Source organism: Ovis aries, chromosome 12, assembly GCF_016772045.2.
Source record: "Ovis aries strain OAR_USU_Benz2616 breed Rambouillet chromosome 12, ARS-UI_Ramb_v3.0, whole genome shotgun sequence".
In the NCBI taxonomy this organism is placed as follows: Eukaryota; Metazoa; Chordata; class Mammalia; order Artiodactyla; family Bovidae; genus Ovis; species Ovis aries.
The window spans coordinates 63,185,557-63,204,068 of NC_056065.1; the positions used below are offsets into that span (position 1 = coordinate 63,185,557).

Sequence of the window (18,512 nt, forward strand, 5' to 3'; positions counted from 1 at the left end):
CATCAAGCCCTCAGGTAGGAAACAACCACGACCTCCTCTCCTGTCTCCTCATCTGCAAGTCTATGCACACCCACCCCTCGAAGGAGTGTCTATCAGGGCACATTCTTCCTCGAGGCCCTGCTTCCCCGCTTAACCCTCCCTGCTGGATCAGCTCTCTATCTTTATTCTTTCTCTCCCCCATTACACTTATAAATAAAAGTACTCTTTCATTTTAAAAAATCCCCCTTGGGCATTCCTCCCTTTGTCAGCAAAGCTGTCTGACAGCATCTCCCGTTTCCCCACTTCCTATCCCATCCTCGGTCCTTCACAATTGGCTTCCATCCCCACCACTGCCCTGAAACAGGGACCCCCCCCCCCATCCTGTGAAGTCCAATGACGCTAGTCTTTAAGGACCTCTTCACTGCATCCACCACGGTGGCCCTTCACTTCTAGCATTCCTACTCCCTTAACCTCCTCGACCTGACACTGTCCTAACTGCCCTTCCCCTTGGTCTTCTTTGCTAGCTCCTCCCCTTCTCAAAGCATAAATATTTATATTCTCCTGCTTTCTAACCTTGGCTTCCTGCTAACCTCCTCTCCTTAAATGCTTCTTGGGCAATCTTATCCTTGTCCGCACTCCTAACTACACAGATAGACTGACCATTTCCAAATACTTTCCTCTAATTCTGGCTCTTTTCCCAATTGTAAACATTCTTATAGCCCATGGTTGCTGAATATACCTCTCAGATATTCCCCAGGCACAACAGATGCAGATCTATCTAAAAACTGAGCACATCATTCCGCTTCCTCTCCTGACCCATTTCCCCCCACCCTTCCCCCAAATACCTACAAATCTTGGCTTTCTCTGCCATCCTTGGTTTCAGCTTCTGGCACTAACATCCACTGAGTAGCTTGAGCCAAAAATAGGGAAGCAATTAGAGATGACACCTTTTCTTTCATCTCCTATAGTCAAGCAGTTACCAAACCATACTGATTAAATCTCCTTCACAGTTTTTACACCTGCCTCCTCTCTTTCCTTACTACCATCGCTCTGGTTCACCTCCTGGCTCCTAGTTCCTGGTTCTTGTTCTCCGGCTCTGTGATCCAGCCTACCTCCTTAAATTCAACTCCAGTCTGCAGCCATAATCACCTATTTAAATCACAAACATGATTATGGTCCCTTCACCTCACAACCTATAAGCCCAAGCCTCGGGATAAAGTTCAAGCTTTAATAAAGATTCTGACACATAAAGTCCTCAGGAGCTGGGTCCCACCTACCCGAGACTTGCCCACCACCCCAGTGGCTGATGCTTCATGCTCTAGTAACTCCAAACTGCTCACAGTCTTGAGCACACATCATGGTTCCAAGTCTCTAGGCCTTGTTTCTGCAATTTGTTCTGCCTCCTCACCCTGCTAGCTGCACTCAGGACCACTTCCTCCAAGCAGGCTCCCCCACACAGCCAGGTTTTGTGAGTGTCCTACTCTGTGCTCCTGGACATACTTCTCTCCCTCAGCACTTGGCATGATTAAGTGCCTACAAGCCTCAGCTCCCACCCAGTCTCTTAAATTCACCAAGGACAGGAAACTGTATCCACTCTTTCATTCATTTATTCAACTAACCCTTAAGTATCTCCTATGTGCCAAGCTGCGGTGTTGGAGAAGAATCTTGAGAGTCTCTTGGACTGCAAGGAGAGCCAACCAGTCCATTCTAAAGGAGATCAGCCCTGGGTGTTCTTTGGAAGGAATGATGCTAAAGCTGAAACTCCAGTACTTTGGCCACCTCACGTGAAGAGTTGACTCATTGGAAAAGACGCTGATGCTGGGAGGGATTGGGGACAGGAGGAGAAGGGGACGACAGAGGATGAGATGGCTGGATGGCATCACCGACTCGATGGACATGAGTTTGAGTGAACTCTGGGAGTTGGTGATGGACAGGGAGGTCTGGCGTTCTGCAATGCATCGGGTCACAAAGAGTCAGACACGACTGAGCAACTGAACTGAACTGATGCTCCAAGCAATGTACCAGGCAGCGTAGGTCCATTTCATGACCTATACAGATGACACAGGTAAAAGATTTTTCCTCTCTACATCTCTGACACACAGCCCAGTGCCTGGCACCAAGAAGATGCTCAGTAAACGTTTGTTGAACTTAACTGAACCAGACAACAGGTGAGTGAGGGAGGCTGTTTGGAGCAAGGATGATGACTGGAAGAGGCAGCAAGGAATTACAGAAATGGCATGAGCTATCAGGTCTGGTAAAAAGGGTTCAAACTCCAACTTATCCCCTTCGTGGCTGAGTTATCTTGGCTTAAGACCTTGCTGTCTCCTCTCTGAAATCAGAATACTAAAGCAATGCCAACTTCCTGAGCTACTGCAAGAATTCAATAATATCTAAGCAAACATGGATTGTAAATTCTTCAGCCTTATCAAAACATGAAGTCACACTGAGAGCATCAGAGTCACAGAAGACAGAGGCCCAACGGCACACAGCGGTAGAGGGGAGGCTGCAGAGGATGGGGCAGCAGGGCAGGAGATGGAGAAGCAGCGGGCCCTAGTTTTCAAGGCCTTGGGGCTGAGATGTGAGTGCACGAGGCCCTGCAACAACAGGAGTGTGGCTCTCCTATCTCGCAGTGCCAGGGTGCTGGTATCAATCTCTTCCCATTCATGCTGCTGCTGCTGCTAAATCGCTTCAGTCATGTCCGACTCTGCGACCCCATAGACGGCAGCCCACCAGGCTCCCCCGTCCCTGGAATTCTCCAGGCAAGAACACTGGAGTGGGTTGCCATTTCCTTCTCCAATGCAGGAAAGTGAAAAGTGAAAGTGAAGTCACTCAGTTGTGTTCGACTCTTTGCGACCCCATGGACTGCTGCCCACCAGGCTCCTCCGTCCATGGGATTTTCCAGGCGAGAGTACTAGAGTGGGGTGCCATTGCCTTCTCCCTTCCCCTTCATAGACAGTAACAAAAGTTTTACCATTTGCCATCAGGGTCTACAGCTGTGGGCAAAAAGCAGCTTCAGGACTCTCCCCCTCCTCTGAATATAAAATCAGCTGTTTCTAATCCTCCATTTTTAATGACTTCAGCCAATGGCTTTTATGTCCTCCCTGCCAGGTCCAGTCCAGCCAGCTAGCCAGATTTATGCAAAAAGGAATCTCCACAGCCATCAGACCCGGGCTGGCCACACCAACTGCGGCAGGAAATGGTGGTGTGGAGCCTGGGGGCAGCTCTCCTGCTGGGATCTATTCCTACCTTCACAGAGCCCCCTGGAAAATGAAATGCTTTGCTTTCAGGCCTGTGCCGGGCGCACATGCATGTCTGCACTGGGGGCGGGAGGAGGGACCAGGGCTGTGTGGGTGCGCTCTGATGCACAAAGATGCTGAGCAAATTCTGACACTTTTCCTTGAGAGACAAGGCCCTGGTAGGAATCTACCTTAAGCCATTCAGCTTTTCTGAGACCCTCTTCTTTTTAGGACCTTTTATTGAAGGATTCAAAAGCTTTTTGGAAATTCCAAACAGAGAATAAAGGTCCTGATAAAGGTTCTGGTGAGAATGTTGATGCTTCTTGAACAGTGAAAGGTATTCTAATTTTCAAGACAGGAAAAGCAAGGAGCGTTTCTAGTGGCTCTGGAGCTGTAAGTATTTGGACAGAAATGAAATGAGCAAGCATATGGGACGGGAGAGCCTAGGAAAGGATTAGCAGGATAAATATCCTAAGCCATGAAGTCGTGATACACAACAAAACTTATATTTGTATGGCACTGCCAAAACCTAAAAATTGCTTTCACTTCTTTAGCTGATCAGGTTTCTTAAGCTCCTGGAGACTAAGTTTTAGGGAAGTTGGAAGGATTAAACAGCATCATGTAAGGAAAATACCTAGTAAAGTTGCCCAGCACATCTTGATAACCAGCAGCTATCATCATTTTTTAGTTGATTCTCATAAAAACTTTTGGAGGTAAGTTGGGCCCTTGTTATTGTACCCATTTTACAGATGATAAAAACAAAGCTGTACAGGATCCCTGAGTGAAGGGCACAGGGTAATTCAATTAATGACCCTAGGGAGACTCGAACCCAGGACCCCCAGGGCTTTTTCCACTCTATACAACATTGCATCACATTCAGTACTGCTGCTACTGCTGACTCATCCCTGAGACCCACATTTGGAGGATTTTTTAAATGGTAATATGATGGATCTTGTGCAGCCAACCATCTACCTCTTACTCAATCCCTTGGGAGTCCCTGGCATTTGTGAAATGACTCTTGTGGTTGAAGCTCACTGATCCATAGGAGAAAGACCTTGGCTTCAAGCGAAAGTCTAATTCAAATGGACAAAGAACATGAGAAAGTTTTAAGATTCCTTTGTGCATAAAGCACTGTGTGAGAAAAAATTTTAATGCCAAAATAACAGGGTCTCCAGGAGCAGCTTACCTCGGCCAGGCCACGGTGGACTAGGGGTCACCCAACACTCTCCAATCCCCATTCACCCCTCTCCCATCAATCTTCTACTAGGACACCTATTTTAAGGACTGAGCAAAGAGCAAATGGTTAATAAAAACAGTTTGCCAGACTGACTGAGTGCTCACAGGGATACCATTCCCAAACTAAAAGTAAAAGCCATCATCAGCATAATAACACATTGCCAGTTAGAGCTTTGAACTTTCCCCCAAGCACGTAGATACTCTCTCGATAACGGTAATCTCACTCCCCCACTTTCCAGCACCTCCTGCATCTTCCCCAAAACACCTGGAGTTTTCCAAAACTGTGGGAACAAATAATCCAAAAATAACCCAAGTTGCAGGAAGGGGTAGGCTTTCCTTCCTATTTCATTAGTTTGAAAGCATCCCAAGATAAACACCTATAAGGACCTTCAGCCAGGTTTTAAGTGTGGAGTGAAACAATAGGCTGAGATGGAATGACTCTAGCACAGAGAAAAGCCGCTCTCCTCCACGCCCCCCTAGACAGCTCTGAGAAGCTGATGCCAAGAAAACACCTCCTATAGACGTTTACTCTGTCCTCAACTCACTGCTTAGAAATTGGTGACCTGCCCTCTCCTAAAAAAAACAATTGCAGCTACGTGTGGTGATGGAAGTTAACTGGACTTAACTGCAGTGATCTTTGCATAATACATGCATATATCAGATTATTACACTGTAACCTGAAACCAAAACGATGTTAGATGTCACTTGTATCAGTTAAAAAAAAAAAAAGACCATCCCAGAAAGTCTCATTTTAAGACTATGTCTAAGAAAACAATCCGGAATGTGAACAAAACTCTATGATATTCTTCCAACATTATATGCAATAATAAAAATGTGGGAAAATATTTGAAACTAGAAGTTGGTGACCTGCCAGCGGATGTGTTAATTAACTCGATGGTGGGAGTCCTTTCAGAATGCATACATGTATCAAATCATCCCATTGGGCACTTTAAACATATTACAATGTTATCTGTCACTACATCTCAATAAAGCTGAAAACGCAAAAAAATCAGTGACCTCCGATGTACTTTGATCTCCCTTGAACCCACTGTGATCGTGAGTTCTCCTGCATCAGAATGTGTCACCAGCATTAGTCACCAGCAGCACAGGGGACCTGCACGCTGTCTGGAAACAGAACAGATGCTGTGGGCAGCCAGACTGCTGTGCCGGCGATCCGCCGAACACAACAGCAAAGACATGAATGAAACGAACAGAAACAGTGTCACGGTCCAGGCAGCAATCTACCATAATCACAGAGCCCCCGAAGGGATCTGCGGGGAGATACTGCGTCCCCTTGGACCAGAAAGGAGGTTTCAGGGGAGGAGAAAGAACAAAAACAGGATATTGGCAGCTTAGCACCCACTGACCAGGAAGAATGGGCATGTTCCTGCACCCTTGCTCCTGGCAAGAGTGACTGGCTTAACCCAGTCTGTCTAAGGAGCTCTGTTAGAAAATGGGATGGTAGGGTTATGACAGGCAGACAGCGCCTTTTCTGCACTGGAGTGCCCTGCACTTCCCAGCAAGACTCATGGCTCAGGATGGCCGGCTGGGGAGGGCCAGTTCGGGGACCCTCTCGCCCGGCTGGAACAGCAGCTCTCTCTTACCTGTCTGGTGAAGGGCAGTGCAGCTGGGAAGGTTTGGCTGGCGCCGGTACCAGCTGGGCATGGCTCAGTGAAGCCCAGAGTGACCGAGTCATCCACTTCCTGGTACATGGGAGAGGGCTGCCGAGGGGCGGCTCACCTCACCTCCGCGAGTTGGGGGGGTACCCCTAGCAGGGCGGCTGTAACATGCGGCTCCTGCTGGCTCCTCACCCGCCTGACGGGCTTTGCATCTCATGAACCGGGAAGGCGGCAAGCGCCAGGGGAAGGGGGTGGGGAAGCGGAGGGAGGGGAGGGGGCACTCTGACAGATGATGCGCGCTGCCACGCAGAGTCGGGGGAGGACCGCAGACTCGAGCAGAATGGCACTGCCTATGAGGCTCTCCTGCTGACAGCGAGCTCACTGGCAGCTGCCTCCGAGGGGCCAGTGCGCTGCAGAAGGCAGGGAGAAGCAGAGCCCCCAGGGGTCTGAGGGTGGAAGTGGAGGCAGAGGTGGTCCCCCAGGGTTGCACAGCAGGGAAGGGGGTGAAACAGGGTAACTGGCCTCAGGAGAGAGAGGAGAACCTGCCTCGCCTCAAAAACAGACCGGGATGGATGCAAAAGACAAAGGCTCAGCCTCAAAGAGCTCTCTCCTGCCATAGCCAACCAGCAAGGATACTCTGGCTTTGGGATGGCTGGGCAAGGTAGAGGAAGCCCAGTTCTAACTTTCTTAATGAGGATTAAAAATCAGCCAGGGAAGAGTGTAATGCATGAAACGTTTCGTGTTATTTGCCACTCCACACCACAGGCCAGCCTGGGTGCCCCCCGGTCAGCTGCCCAACCTGTGATGGGGGTATGGTGGCAAGAACAAGGACCAAGAGAGAGGGCTAGGAGGGGACAGAGAGAACATGTCATGTGATGCTTCTGTCTGTAAAGTTCCATTTGGATGATCAGGAGAAAAACTTTGTGGACAGCTTGGGCCAGTGCCTGGAGCAGCTTCTGAGGGTCAGGGATAAATAACCGTTGGCATCGGATTCTAGAGTCTATGAGACCTGCTGCCCCCACTTGGGGGCACCAGGTTCACCACATAGGCCCTGGAGCTGACAGTCATCGGCTCTGTTTACAAGCAGAGCCAGAGAAAGAGGCTGACGGGGAACAAATAAATAAACAGCAAAGCCAGAAAAGACCAGAGGAAGTGCAGCTGGGGAGACTCGATGAGCACAGCTAATGAACGGAGAGAGATCTCAGATGAGGACCTTCTCCGGAGGGCAGGGAGGGGGATGCAGGGGCCAAGAACTGCGACAGGTTTCCAGGGACCCGTCCTCCCACTACAAGCTAGTTCCTTTCCTTCAGGCCGGCGTCCACACGCCCTGACCAGCGCCGCCCCAGATGACCCCCAGGGGACAGCTGCTCTCGTTAGGACAGTGTCACTGTGATCCATCATGATCACCAACCGGTTCACTGCAGCGTCAGACATTGCCCCAGTTCAACAAAATCAGGTCAATTCGGCCAACAATCCTTGGCGCCGACTGTGCGCCGTGGGGGTTGCAAACATGACTGAGACGTCTTTGTCATGTCTCAGGTGATCCAGAGGAGAGAAAGATTTAAGTAAGTGATGCTAACTCATAGATAAGGGGGCTAAGCACTTCAAAGGGTGACACAGAAATGCTGGAGCAGAAAGAGACCAAGTCCACCAGGTCCTCTCCCAGGAAGCCTCATTGATCTGCATGATGAAGGTGACCAGTGGATTTTGACCCGTGGAGTTTAGTGAGAGGAGATTCAAGGCTAAGGAACAGCCTGGGCAAAGGCAAAGAGTCTAGAGGTGCCCCCAGGGGGCTGGGGAACAGTGAGCACTTTCAAGGGAGGCCGGAGTAGAAAGTAGCGTGTGATAGGAGGCCACAGAGGAGGATATAAATTAATGGGTACATTGCAAACAGATAGTAAAAAAAAAAAAAAGAGAGAGAGAGAGAGAGAGAAACGTTTAAACAAAGCAATGTTGGTCAAATCATTTGCATTATCAGATCCAGGTTTGAGGAGATGCTGTAGAGAAGGACTGGAGGAAAAAAGAATCTTCTTCAACGCAGGAGATGCAGTTTCCATCCCTCGGTCAGAAGGATCCCCTGGAGAAGGAAATGGCAACTGACTGAACTATTTCTGCCTGGAGAATCCCATGGCGGGCTACAGTCCTGGTGGCAAAGAGTTGGACACGACTGAGTGACTAAAAGACAACAGCTAGGTGAAAGAGGATGGATAAGTCACAGAGATCAGCAACAGCGCAACAACAGGCATTAGGCTAAGTGAAATAAGTCAGATGGAGAAGAGTAAATACCACGTAACCTTATATGGAAACTGGAAAAAAAAAAAAAACCTCATAGATACAGAGAATAGATTGGTGGTTACCAGATTGGGGGTTAAGTGAAACGGGCAAAGGGAGTCAAAATGTACTAACTTCTAGATATAATATAAACAAGTCATGGGATATAATGTATACTATGCACCATGGTGACAGTAGATTCATATTTTTAAAAATTTCATTGCAATTTAATTGACATGTAACACTAGTTTCAAGTGGACAACCTACTGATTTGATATTTGCTTGTATATTGAAGGCACCGAGTCCACCAACTTGATGGACATGAGTTTGAGTAAGCTCTGGGAGCTGGTGATGGACAGTGAAGCCTGTGTTCTGCATGTAGTCCATGGGGTCACAAAGAGTCAGACACGACTGAGCAACTGAACTGAACTGAACTGACTGATGATGACAATAGTTAATGACACTGTGTTGTATATTTGAAAGTTGCTAAGAGAGTAAGCCTTAAAAATTCTACTCACAAGAAAATAATTTTATGACTATATGTGGTGATAGATTTAAACTAGACTTACTGTGCTAATCCGGAGAAGGCAATGGCAACCCACTCCAGTACTCTTGCCTGGAAAATCCCATGGACGGAGAAGCCTGGTAGGCTGCAATCCATGGGGTTGTGAAGAGTCGAACACAACTAAGCGACTTCACTTTCACTTTTCACTTTCATGCATTGAAGAAGGAAATGGCAACCCACTCCAGTGTTCTTGCCTGGAGAATCCCAGGGATGGGGGAGTCTGGTGGGCTGCTGTCTATGGGGTCGCACAGGGTCAGACACGACTGAAGCGACTTAGCAGCAGGAGCAGCAACTGTGCTAATCAACTCACAATTCATACAAATTTCGAATCAGTATGCTGTGCATCTGAAACTAGTGTTACATGTCAATTATATTGCAACGAAATTTTAAAAAATATGGATCTACTTAGCAAAAAGATCGATAAAAGAGTTCATAACCTTCTCAAGATTTTTTTTCCTTCTGAATCTCAGATTTTGCATGATTGAATAGCAATTTATGAGAACAATGAATCACATTTGCATTCAAAATATAACCCTTTTCTCTTGGGTGTCCTTTCTGCAAAGTTCCAATAGCATCTCCAACCTGTGAGAGATTTCTTCTTTGATTGTATTATTCTGATTAATTTCTCTAGGTTATTTGATATAAATATATTTACTTTGGTTGTCAAAAAAAATTTATATGGAACACTGGAGAAAGTGGGGTCCACGGCCCTGCCACACTGCCCAAATGTTGAGGGAAGAAATATTTGAGCACATCGAAATATCCACTAGGCAAACAAGTTGGGAAGATTTTGCTTAGAGGATGAAACAAATAGGATGCAATAGAGGTTTCGAACACACTTGCAAACTGGGGCTTGCTCTCTCTTGCTACTTTGGATTCCTATGGTCTTCATGTGAAGAGCTTACTGGATGAATAGAAACATGTGATCCAGTCACTACTGCTGGCCCAGCCAACAGCCAGTCAGCTATCAGTCAGGTGAGGTCTTAGTAGATAGCAGATAATCCATAGTAGATAATCCAGCCATCATCCAACCCACAGCTGACTTGATACATGAACACGCCCAACCAAGGCTGACTAAACTGCACAAACCTGAAGGATTGCCCAGCTGACCCATGTAATTATGACCCAATAAGGAATTTTTGTTTTAAGCCATTTTGGTTTAGTTTTAGGATATTATATTACACAGCAAAAGCTCACTCATACATCATGGAGTAGCCCAGATTTCAAACCCATTCTAGGTATTTCCAGCTCCTTTCCTTGCACATCAGCCAATTTTAATGTATCTACTACCCCAACTTCATTTCTAATATTAATGAAAAAAATTGACATTGGCAACTAATGAAACCCAGGTTTTATGACAAAGGTGATTTGTGTTAGTCTCTTCTGAAATCTTCATCAACCATTTTTTTTACCTCAGATCAGTTAATATTTTTTCTTGAATATAAAAAGTATGTTAATTTACTCACCTATCATGACATAGTCCATTTCCTGAGTGTAGCTTTGGAAGTTAACTTCTTGCCAGCTATTCAATATTTTGTTCAAATGTCTAATTGTCTCACAGGGATTGCTTGCTTTTAGAGAGCAAAGAGGGGCTTCCCATGTGGCCCTAGTGGTAAAGAACCCTCCTGCCAATGCAGGAGACACAAAGAGCGGTGGGTTCAATCCCTGAGTCAGGAAGATCCCCTGGAGGAGGGCATGGCAACCTACTCCAGTATTCTTGCCTGGAGAATCCCTTAAAGGAACCTGGTGGGGTACAGTCCATAGAGTCACAACGAGTCAGACATGACTGAAGTGACTTAGCACACTCACACAGAGAACAAGGAGTCATCCTTCTGTGTCTTTTACACTGCCTAGTGTAGCCTTTAAGTGATTTCCAGACCGGTAAATCATGGTCCTGGTAAATTTATAAAATTCCCAGGCAGCAACCACAGGATCATCAATCTTTATTTTTCCAAAGAAGAAAACATTAAAAGTGGTTATCTGCTATTACCATTATTTTAAAAAATAATCTTACTGCCAAAAAATTATGAAGGACATCATCTTAGAATGAAGGATAATTCTTCCCATGAAAGCCCAACTGGAAACTTTTAATCCACTTTTAGGTACTTAGGAGCTGATATGAAGAAATACATACACACATACACATGTATACACACAAGTACGCATGCATACATATACTGGATCATTAGATTATTCTCTCATTTTTCGTGATGAGTGATAACTGTACCTTTGACTGGATACAATCAAAGATGGATTGGGCTTTCCAAGTGGTAAAGAATCTGCCTGCCAATGCAGGAGATCCATGAGACACAGTTTCAATCCCTGGGTTGGGAAGATCCCCTGGATGAGGAAAAGGCAAACTGTTCTAGTATTCTTGCCTGAAAAATTCCATGGACAGAGGAGCCTGGCAGGCTACAGTCCGTGAGGTCACAAGAGTTGGACACGACTGAGTAACTGAACACACAGGCATGCTTAAATGGGTTGAATCTGAAACCTACAGATGGGCTGCATCATTGCATGAAACAGTAGAATAATAAAAGGCCATAATCAGAGAAGGTGCTTGATAAGAACACCTAGGAGCTACCTGAGCGTTTGTTGTTGTTGTTCAGTCGCTCAGTCGTGTCTGACTCTTTGAGACCCCATGGACTGCAGCACACCAGGCTTCCCTGTTCTTCACCATCTCCCAGAGTTTGCTCAAACTCATGTCCATTGAGTCACTGATGCCATCCAACTGTCTCGTCCTCTGTCATCTCCTTCTCTTCCTGCCTTCAATCTTTCAATCTTTTCCAGCATCAGGGTCTTTTCCAAAGAGTCTGCTCTTCAAACCAGGTGGCCAAACTATTGGAGCTTCAGCATCAGCATTTGTCCCTCCAATGAATATTCAAGGACTGATTTCCTTTAGGATTGACTTGATCTCCTTGCTGTCCAAGGGACTCTCAAGAGTCTTCTCCAACACCACAGTTCAAAAGCATCAAGTCTTTCAGCATCCATTAACTTTGCTAAAGGGATTAGTCCTTTTCCATATTGACTCTGGAAACCTGCCCAGGAGCAGGTCCCAACCCCTCCCATCACTGCAGTAGATCCCAGTGAGATACATTTGCAACATCACAAAAATAAACATGCAATAACTAGCCACAATTCACATTTTATAGAGCACTTTGAAGGCAAACAAACTTTCCTACATTTCAGTTCACTCAGCACTGTGTAGCTCTTGGAGCTTAGGAATCCTATCTGAATTTTGAGCAACTGCAAAACTACCTACAATCATTCTTGAACAGCCATTTAAGAAAGCATTTGCTACGTCCCAGACTAATATCTGACATGAGTATCCTGGGACCCAGATATGGTCCACAGGCTTTGCAGAAGTCAAAGAAAGAATAAGAGAGTTCTAGCCTGAACAGAGGGGCTTCCCCTGTGGCTCAGTGGTTAGGAATCCATCTGCCAGTACAGGAGATGCAGGTTCGATTCCTGGGTTGGGAAGATCCCCTGGAGAAGGAAATGGCAACCCACTTGAGGATTCTTGCCTGGGAAATCCCATGGGCAGAGGAGCCTGGTGGGCTACTGGGCATGGGGTTACAAATCATCAGACATGACTGAGCCACAAAACAACAGCCTGAATAGAAGAGACATTTCCTAGTCCACACCCAGCCCTTCTGGAGGTAAATATCACAACCCATTACAGCTTGATGTACATATGCACATGCTTAAGATGAACGTTTAGTAAATTGTTTACATACATTCTGTGGTAGACACAGAATTTCAAAACTTATATAGGATCGTGCCCATATGTCTGCTCACTTATGAGCATGTACACCCATATATGGTGCTTAATATAAAATCCATTGAAAGGATGAATGAAAGAACAAGTGAAATTTCTACTAGAAAGAGGATTTACTTATTAATTTAATCAATTTATATTTATTTAGCATTTGCTAGGGTCAGGCATTATGCTAAGGATACCAATGTTAGGCATACTTCTATAAACAAAGCAATCTTGGTTGGTTGTCTTGGGTTTCATTCTCCCTACCCTGCCTCTGTCCCTGTGTCAAAACTTATCTAATTTAATCATCTACCTGCTATGTATGAAGTGAAGTCATATATATTGCAAGGTTGTTCTCAACAATGACCCTCTAAGCCCATCTTTTGTTTTTGAACAGCTGTTGCTCCAAACCTAGCCTCTGTTATTCTAAGTACCCTTAGATCTGATGCCCTAATTTCAATCCTATATTTGGTCTTTGTCGTCAGTTAGTTACTGCTGTGTAACAAGCCACTCATTATCTTAGCAACTTAAAATAATCACCATTGGTTATTGATTACGGATCTCTGGGTCATCTGGCTGGTTCTGATGATTTGGGCCAGGCTTGGCTGATCTTGGTTAGGCTGGCGCATGAATCCAAAGTCAACTGGTGGGTCAGCAGGGCCTGGTTGGTCTAGGATGGTCTCACCAGCATGCCTGGCTCTTGAAGGTCTGTTGGCTATGGTGAGGGAGACATGTCGCTCATCAACCATGTGGCTAGCCAAGCTTTTCTTGGCAGAGGTAAGGTCCCAAGGAAAAGACCAGAAGTGCAAAGACCTTCTGAAGCCCAGGCTTGGCACTGGTACAACCTTACTCTGCCATACTTTATTTGCCAAACCAAGTGTCATAAGGCCAGAGAGATTCAAGACTCTATAAACAGACACCACGCTTGATGAGAAGGGCTACAAGTCACATCATAAAGGCATGAATATAGGGAAAGGCTGAGGAATGGGGCTGTTTTATGACAAATCTACCACATTCTTGGTACTTGAAGTTATTTCTGGAATTTGAATCTTTGCTTTCCCTGATCTCAAACTTGGCTCACCTTTCTGAGGTTTTCAACTCTTCTGCCTCAGATAAGACTCTCCACTTAACTTCTAGCTCATTAGGAAGGCAACCCCTGAAGCCAGTCCCTTCTTAACAAGAGAGAAACTCAGATCCCTTCCACGAGTCAGTTCTCTTATTCTTAAGTAATCCTCCTCTTGTCATGAAAAAAAAAAAAAGAAAGAAAAAACCCTTCAGCTATTGCTAAAAATAGATTTCTGAACCAGGCTGAACTCCAGCTGAAAACTGTAATCAAAATTCTGATACCCAGAGAGGGCAGACCACATAAGAAGAACCTTTACAAAATGCTACCTTAACAAGGTTTATTCCTTGTTGAACAATAAGAATAAAATACTCTATTTTTTCAATTCTAAAACACATTCTTGCTCACATTTTAACATGTCTGTAGCTAAGATGTCTTACAATCAGCAAGTATGTCTGATGGGGTAAGACTGGTAATCTCCCACTCCCACCAACGCCCCTCAAAAAATAGATATATTGAAACATGATTCCTTTCTCAATTGATGGATGGAGCTTTGTAACTGAGAAAGCGTTGCTGTGGGTCACCACCTTGTTTATGAAAATGATCCAAATGAAATCAGAGAAAAGTAAGGCCTGAGAACTGGTAGGGTTTCCAAAAAGTTCAGCCTGCTATTGTCTCTAATTAAGGGAATTAGAGGTACTACTGAAAAGGATGATACAAATTAACTAATTGTTTTTCTCAATGGACATTTGCTAGAATGACTAATGATCATTGAAAGTGATGGATTCGAGTTCCCCTGTCTCTCCTTTGCCCTGCTACCCTCTGGTACAGGGGCTGCTGGACAACAGAGAGGAGAAAAATATAAAATCAAGGAGAAGCCAAACCCATGAAAACCTACAAATGGGTGGATAGCCTTTGAATAAAGAGCTGCATCATCTGATCGTTACATGGTTTGTTTCTTTGCTTTTGGTTTGTTTGTTTAACTGTGTTCGTTATACGAGTTAAGAGGGCAGACTCTGGAGCCAGGCTGCTTTGGTTTGCATCCCAGCTCCACCAATTAAAAGCTGTGTGACTTTAGGCAGGTGACTTAACCCTGCTGTGCCCAAGTTGTTTTTGTTTTTAAATATTTATTTATTTGGCTGTGCTGGGTCTTTTGGCATGCAGTATTGCTGCAGCATGAGAACACTTAGTCGTGGCATGCAGGATCTAGTTCCCTGACCAGGAATCGAACCTGGGCCCCCTGTATTGAGCGAATGGAGTCCTAGCCACTGGACAGCCAGAGAAGTCCCTGTGCCTCAGTTTTTATATCCATAAAACAGCTCTCACAAGTGGTTACACTTGCAGTAATGCCTGCCGAACATAGATGCTCGATAAAGTTATTATTATTATTACAATCTCCTTGAATTTTCCTGGAAGAGCAGATGATCCCTTCTCTCTGGAAAGCCAAAAAATATTTCCATAAAGTCCAAGAAGAAACCTAAGTCCTTCCCTGATGTGTAACTATTTTCTCCCTAAAATTAAAGCCATATATACCTTTCCCCAAGATATCTCCTTTTCGCAGATGTAAAGAATCAGCAGTATTGTTTAGGTGAGGGTGAGTCTGCTAACTGAGCAGACTCTTTTTCCAGTGTTCAAAGTCACACCAGTCCTTAAAAAGAAAAGGACAGTGTTGTCCCAGCACTTGACAAGGGGAAAGCGAAAAACCTTTTACAAAACAAGGCTAGATCTCCGCCATGCGGCTGTGTCCACAGAAACTCCCATACAGATCCCTGCGGGAGGCCCTTCTCCCTGCACTGCCACTTCCCAAAGCCAGCTTCCTTGCCATGAGGACCCTGAGAATCGGAAGGGGATTCACAGAACCTGGGGATGGGGATGCGGGGAAAGTCCCCGGAGTGGCCTGTAGTGTGCTGCAGACTTGGGGCCTTCCTGGCAGCACAGATATCTCTATTCCAAGAGCCATGAGGTCTGGAATCTAGAGAAATGAATCCCTTGAGGACTATAATGAATGCCGTGCTCCAGCAGTGCCGGCTCGGTTCAGCAGCTTGATTAATGACACGTGAGAGGACTCGAGGCAAATGTAATGGGAGAGCAAACCTTTGCAGGGTGCCTGCCCTGGATAAGATCCGGTGCCTCACACCCACCGAGGAAACTGCAGAGGGGCTTAGGAGAAGCTCCTCCTGGAGCTGTGGGCCAAGGGCAAGAATCTGCCCTGGTCTGAGCTTCTGAGCTCTGAGTGCCTGCATGCCCTGAGAGCCAGCCAAGGGGAGGAAGGCCTCCATCTGCTCCTACCCAAGTCTCTGCTCCAGCGAGGGGGTCCCTCAGCTGCCAGGCCAGTCCTGCCTGCCTATTGGCTGACACATTTTTCAAAGCTGTTCTCAAAGGCTTTGATGAACCGGCTGTTGCTGGGCAGCAGCTGAAGTCATTTGCCCTGGAAAATGGAAGGAAGCAGATGTAACCACTCACCCCAACCCGACCCTCCGAAACCCCCTCCCCACACTCACCCTACAAATCATCGCGTCACTTTGTCCCTGTGTATTTTAATAAGCACACTAATCTCTGACCCCTTAGCATTTCTGCGCTAAACTGTAACCAAGAGCATCACTCTTTTCAGCTTCCCTTTTGAGAGAAAGAGGTGCCAGTCCTGGGCGATATTCTAGCTAAGACCCCAGGGCCCTCTTCAGGTGGACTCTGCCTACAGAAGCTCCAAGATGCCTCTCTCACCCTCTAAGTTCCACGTGTGTGTGTGTATGTTTGGTTACTCACTCATGTTCAACTCCTTGGAACCACAGGAACTGTAGCCCACCAGGCTCCTCTGTCCATGGGATTCCCCAAGCAAGCATACTGGAGAGGGTAGCCATTCCTTTTTCCAGGGGATCTTCCCAACCCAGGGATCAAACTCACGTCTTCTTCATTGGAGGCAGATTCTTTACTGTCTGAGCCACCAGCTTCTATAAAATAGCAGCATTTCTGGATCCAGAGGTGTCTCAGGAAGACTGAATACTTTTTATTCGATTTCTCATTTTATCAAGTACAAAAAAAAACTGCAATAGCACTTCACTTAAAAATTAATGAAATCTCTAATTTTTGTTAACTGATGTAATTTTGTGTTTGAAAGTACTTTGAATTGAAATTTTATCACTTGAAAGGACTCTTCTTCACTCATCTTCTGTGATCACTACAGCAATCCAGTAGGTTAAGTAAATAACTTTGAAGAAATTGAGACACCAGAAGAAAATGAAATTATCTAAGAATTTGTTGAGAAATACAGCAGAGCTGGGATTCATATGCAAGTTTCCCCAATCCCAGTCAAATATTCTTTCCAATCTTTCCCGTTCTAATAAATAAATTAATAAATACTGTGAATGTCAGAAATTTGTCATGTACATGTACTCAGTTTTCTTGAAAATCTATTAAATATATCCCACATGACCTTCAGGCCTCTTCTTCCCCCTATCTGTTGCTCTAACCCAAATAAGATGACACATAAGTTTGACATTAGAGGCATAGAGTAGAAGAGTGGGAGTTCGAGCTGATTGACAAAAACAAACATTGGGTGTCTTTGAGCAGAATTATGTTATGTCTTTGAGCTGTTATGTTATAATATTATAACAGCTGCGTTTAGAAAACTTCACCCAGGTGTCAGAAGAAAAGGCAGATTTGAGCTATCACTTCTCTCGGGCCATCTTCCAATCTTCCCTTGCGACAAATGCAGCTTTTTGCCCGTCTGGGTGTACCACAAAAGAGGTTCCTGCAACGCTTACATTGGAGGGAGGGAGTGCTCCTCAGAGGAGCTAAGATTACAGGGTTGACCTCAAGAATACTCTTAGAAACATTCCTCCTGTCTAGCAGCCTGGAAAATTGAATGTTACTTACAAAGGATCTTGACTTCCAGCTGAGGAGGGGGCAAAGTCTGGGTAAAATCAGAAAGCAGGACACTCTATCTAAAGAGGCAGAGGCAGAGGTCTCCCCTTCAGAGTCCAGTCAACCTTTGAGCTGAAACCCTTGAGCTGTCTCTGTCCTTACATCCTTCCTGATCACTGCTGGTTTCTCTGCTTTTAAAGCTTTTGCCTTATATCTCATGTACTTGTTAGCAAAGGGATCAACCAGCTAACCTGGGAGAGAGTTAAAAATCCAATCCTAAATAAAATATTTACATTATCTGTGTCTTCCTAAATAAATGTTACAGTTTCCCAGTGACTTCCTAAAGAAATTCAACTCTTCAGCTTTGTTTCCTAACCCCTTTGATAATCATGATAGGAATTTCAGACCAGGTCAAAGGAATGGATCAGTGGGAGATGACCCAATACTTTGAAGGAGATTAAAAACTTTTGTCCCTTGATTTACACCAAATAGACAGCCAGCTAACATTAGAGCACAGTCCACTAAGCACAAGTACATGGCCAGTAAGTTACCTGTGCTAAATGGGAGTGCACTGGGTCATTGGGATGTACAGATCCATGACAAAGGGCAGGAGTACTTGTTTCCAGCAAGTTCATTCATGCACTCACCTGTTCATTCATTCATCGTCAGTACCTGTCAAGTGCCATGCACTCTGCAAGGCTGGACAAGATAGAGGGGTTCTGAATGGTCCAGACTGAGTATCCAATTCCCAGTCAGAGCCCTGACCTTGCCCTCCAGGCTTCAACCTCTACAGAGCATCCTCTGAAGGGGGAGGGGCACTTTGTCCTACAACCCAAATTTCTGTGAGAGATGCCTGGGTGATAGCAAAGGCATAAACCAGAACTGCTCCCTGGAGGCTGGCGAAGTTTTATCTTCCCCAAAG

At 45.5% G+C, this 18,512-nt stretch overlaps 1 protein-coding gene across 4 annotated transcripts in view; it reads right to left on the minus strand.

Moving 5' to 3' along the window:
• Positions 1–6,280, minus strand: part of RGS8 (regulator of G protein signaling 8) — a 47,495-nt gene extending 41,215 nt beyond the window's left edge. For all 4 annotated transcript variants that reach the window (XM_042229168.2, XM_042229171.2, XM_042229167.2 and 1 more), the window contains exon 1: positions 6,056–6,280. The gene's annotated coding sequence lies outside the window, so the exon portion shown is untranslated. The remainder of the gene's footprint in view (positions 1–6,055) is intronic.
• Positions 6,281–18,512: the final 12,232 nt, after the last annotated feature.